This window comes from Cyprinodon tularosa, unplaced genomic scaffold (genome assembly GCF_016077235.1).
Source record: "Cyprinodon tularosa strain WSP-4 unplaced genomic scaffold, ASM1607723v1 ctg1182, whole genome shotgun sequence".
NCBI classification, from domain to species: domain Eukaryota; kingdom Metazoa; phylum Chordata; class Actinopteri; order Cyprinodontiformes; family Cyprinodontidae; genus Cyprinodon; species Cyprinodon tularosa.
This window is the reverse complement of record NW_024037984.1, coordinates 69425-74389: the sequence shown is the minus strand read 5'-3', so window position 1 is coordinate 74389 and position 4965 is coordinate 69425. Positions and strand designations below refer to the sequence as shown.

The window sequence follows — 4965 nt, the reverse complement described above, 5'->3', positions numbered from 1 at the left end:
TAATACCAAGTTTATGTTGTTTGAAAACTGCGAAGGTAAAACAAATGTACGTATCCTGATAGATAATGTGACAGTAGAGAGTTAAGGAAATGAAGTTCTTGGGAGTAATAATAGACAATAAGATTTGCCGGAGACCTCATATAAAATACATTTAAACTAAAATATCAAGAAGTGTTGCTATTCTCAGCAAACCTAAACGTTATGCTGGACTTCATATTCTCTATTTTGCACTTATATTACCTTACTTGAGTTGCTGTGTAGAAATATGGGGCAACACCTATAAAACCTCCCCGCGACCAATATGCACATCATGAAAAAGGACCATCAGAACAGTTCATAAGGCAGGATTTCACGATCATACTAATGAAGTCGTCGGGGTTTTGGCCTGCGGTGTATATATATATATATATATATATATATATATATATATATATATATATATATATATATATATATATAAATACACACACACTACCATTCAAAAATTTCAGGTCACATTGAAATGTCCTTATTTTTGAAGGAAAACAATTGTACTTTTCAATGAAGATAACTGTTAGAGTGATAATTATAAAATTATTGTGTGGACATATGAAACATTGAAAGAAAGAAGATGCTACATTTCTATCCTGTGATTCAACCAGAAGGGTCATAAACTTTTATGACCTCCAGTAGGTCATGAGGCAGAATCACACAGTTGTGTGACTTCCATCCAGCCAGATGGTCATCTTATGACCTGCATCCTCCCAGATAATCATTACTGGGTCTTCTGTTTAAGGCCCGCCCTATGACGTTGTAAGCTGTTAATAAAAGGCTTTGCTATGAAGGGATCTGTGTGAGAAGGTGCTGGTTTCTGAGCCAACAGCTTTTCTCCCCTTCTGCAGAGCCTGACGTTATAAATCCTTGTCTCTGTTTGATCATTTCCTCTTAATCTTTTAAACTCACATTTCTCTGGATTGAAAACCCAACAATAACTTTAAACTAGTCTTAACTTTAAAGAAATACACTCTATACATTGCTAATGTGGTAAATGACTATTCTAGCTGCAAATGTCTGGTTTTTGGTGCAATATCCACATAGGTGTATAGAGGCCAATTTCCAGCAACTATCACTACAGTGTTCTAATGGTACAATGTATTCGCTCATTGGCTCAGAAGGCTAATTAATGATTAGAAAACCCTTGTGAAATATATATATATATATATATATATATATATATATATATATATATATATATATATATATATATATATATATATATATATATATATATATATATATATACATATTTTTTTTTTTTTTTTTTTTTTGTGGGTGTGAATATTGGATAAAGTCACAGGAAAGTTACTCTACTTTCAGTAAATGTAAGGGCACTTAAAAGGAGAGGGGGTATTTTTACTTCTTAATACCCTCTTTCAGAAAATTTCCATTAATCAATGTTATTTCTCTGGCTGTATATACCAACAGGTTAATTTGGTGGAGACTATTGTTTCTATATATGTTCAGGTGAATTTAGTTATATTCGAAATTGTTGCTCTGTTTTGTTGATGAAAGCTAGTCTCTTTTGTATGTATTTGGTTAATTCATTAATTGTTGTTTGTCAAATTGTCTGAAATAAATTGCTATTCATTCATTCATTCATTCATTGGTTCATAGATCAGTTTGGTCAAGTATTAGTCATTAAGTCAAAAGTTTTTAACTGAAATATTTTTTACTTGAGGCTGAAAATGTATGTTAATAAACTAGTATATATTTAATAGTTCAGGTAAATTGTTGCTATATATGCGCAGTTATGTGTTTGACCATGAATTGAGCTCAATTCACACTTTCATTGTTGTTCTAACACACAGTCAGTAGGGTAAGTGTTCACAGAACAATATATGACAGTCATATATATGACATATTATCTTATTAATTAGAAAGCAGTATTTACCCCTTTTTTTGGTGGGCATTAAATATATTATAATTGCATAACAATGGAGAGTTACAAGTTATAGAAAATTGTAAGTATTTTGGGGGTACCTTTGATTCATATTTAATCTTTAGAGACCATGTAAGAAAAATCTCCAACACCATCTAACCTAAGTTATCAAATTTTAAAGGCCAAATCTAACTGTAGACTGTGCACCACCAGTCTATATGCAGGGCTCATGAACAGGCTTTCTTCTTCTTTTTTTTAAATAATATTTGTCCAAATAAAATGAATAAATATACTTTCTGTAATATATAAAAGAAACATAAAAAGGTAAAAATCAGCACTTAATTCCAAAGAGTATTCTATACCAAACCCTACTACAAAGGAAGCCATGCTGACATGTGTTTAATAACTGGGTTCATTTATTGTGGGATTCGTTTCAGATATGTTATTACATTGTTTTCTTTATTATAGAAAATTAAGACATTTTCAACATGTAATTTGTCTGCAGCAATGTTACTATGATATTCTATTTTCAAAACTCTATATATAAGAGATTGCGGGAGACCTCAGGGAGTTTCTTGTTTTATGTTCAAATTTTGTGTGCATAAATTAACCCCCTCAGAATATGTGTGGAAAGAAAAATGCCCAGTTCTTAAAGGATCTACAATAACTGCTGCTTTCAGCTGCTTAAACCAGTTAAATAAATGCTGTAAAAGACTTAAACCAATTAAACTATTGCTTTATGAACAAAATCCAGCCACATTCACTGAATATAATTTTACATATCTGTCGATTCTTTAAATTAAGCTTTAGTGCAAATTCAAGTTAACAAAGTTTTCTTTAAAGATTTTCCCAGAAATAATCATCTTGAAGGCCGACCTGAACCAGCTATAAAAGAAACTATAAATAAATGGATTTAGTGTAGAGTTTGACAGTGCAAGCCAAGTGAGAATTTCAAAGACATGGATTGGTGCTAAATTATTTTCTAAAGGTTGAAAAGTGATGTAAAAGAAGAAAGGAGCCCAGCAAAAGAGAAAAACTCCTAAAACAACAGCCAAAGTTTTGGTTGCTTTTCTCTCCATCTTACTGACTGTTACTCCAGACTTTGTCGTAGATTGGATGCTTCATGCTTGTCTCTGTGCAACAGCAAATATCTTCATATAAATGCAAAGCATTATGACAACAGGAAGGTAAAATGAAAATAAAGCTCCAACAATGTTTGCAATGATAACGTCAATAAAGCATGTGTCCTGACATTCATCATTGATTGGTCTAGTTTGCACCACAGCAATTGCAACGGGCACAGAAACACCCCAGCTGACAGCAATCATGATGAAGACAACTCGGCCATTAATCTTAGATTTATATGTTAGAGGCTGACACACTGCATGATATCTGTCTACAGAAATACAACACAGATGCAAAATAGAGCAATTGCTGAGCAATACATCTAAGCTGTCTCTTATCTCACAAAACATGTTATTGTTGTACAAACAAGAGCTAAGAGAAAAGGACATGCTTAAAGGAAATACTAGAACACCAACCAGCAGGTCGGCCACAGCCAAAGACATAATGAGAGTGTTGGTGGGAGTGTGGAGTTGTTTAAAATAAGAAATAGATATTATTACAATGAGGTTTCCACATACCGTGAGAAGAGACAAAAGTGCCAAAAAACTATACACTAATACACACACAGCAGAGGGAGTTGTTGTTACCTTTAGACTAATGTGATTAATTTCATAGCAGGGATGCAGAATGTCAGTCACAACATTATTCCTGTTTTCCATTAGGACCTAAAGCTTAATCCAAATCTATTTCAACAAAACAATTACACACATAAAACACATTGGATATTTCAAAAGGGAATTATGTGAATGTGAGAACTCCTGAAATATGTCTGTTACATTTTTATCCTAATAAACTTTTACCATTAGAACATCAGTGCAACTCGCTGACTATCATATGCGTCTCTGTGGAACCAGTCAGTGTGTCGGTGCTGATCGCTCTGAGCTAAATGGTCTCTATGCTCACATATTTAATGCTTACTTACCCATCCCCTTTTTGGATCCCACAAGTTTGCCAATGAGGATGGGAGGGACTGGTGAATTTGTTCTGTGTCTCTTATATACAGTGTCCCAACAGTCATTTACCATGTATTTACCCTTTTCTTTCATTTGTTTTTGTTGTTGCTTAAGAGTCATTGTAAATGGATATGTATAATACAAAATTTCAAATTAAAAACTTTTCTGCATTTATAACTCAAGCTGACAGAACAAATTTTTTGAAACTCTTAGGTCATGATCTACTGGGATCAAAAGTAAGAAACTCTAGTTACAAGGCTGGTTGAGACTGATCTACTAAAATTGATAAGTCTAAAATGGGTGTGAATTGTGTGTTTGATGGAGAGTTTGGAAGTAAAGATTTAATTTTGCAGGTGCTGAATACAGTGTATCAATATAGATTGCTACATTGGCAAGAATCATGATAAGGAGAAAGGAAAGGCTTTCTCTGTTCATATCCGATAAACACAACTAAGCTAAACTATAAAATTACTTTGAGGCACAAAGACTACAGAGTATTTTCCTGCACCTTAATAACTCCAAGTGTTGCAAGCACTCAATGTCATTGAGTGGTTGAATGTCACTCAAAAATACTGCTGGCATCTTTCTACACACCCTGAGTACAATATTTTTCTTAAATAAATTAACTTCAAATATTTTTGTTTTGTTTTGTTATCGGCTAAATTATAGTGTTTAATTGCATTAAAAAATAAAGGGGAAAATAGTTGTTTTTCCAGCAGAAGTTCGCAAGAAAAATAAACAGAACTGCATAATGAAAGAAAAGAAGATAAAGATTTGTGTGCTCTTCATTTTATTTTCTATATTTTATTTATATATATTTTTCTACATTTTAGAATCTGAGTTTTCCATCAGCTACCCTGTTAGGCTCCTTTAGAAGTGCTCTGATTACTCTACCGTAGTTTTTAACACAACAGTAATAAAGCTAAAGGGCACAAAAGCGCATGTACTTTCTGAGGAGGATTAGGAGGG

At 32.9% G+C, this 4965-nt stretch overlaps 1 pseudogene; it reads right to left on the bottom strand.

Moving 5' to 3' along the window:
• Positions 1-2724: 2724 nt before the first annotated feature.
• LOC119771740 lies at positions 2725-3702 on the bottom strand (annotated as a pseudogene).
• Between the last annotated feature and the right edge of the window lie 1263 nt (positions 3703-4965).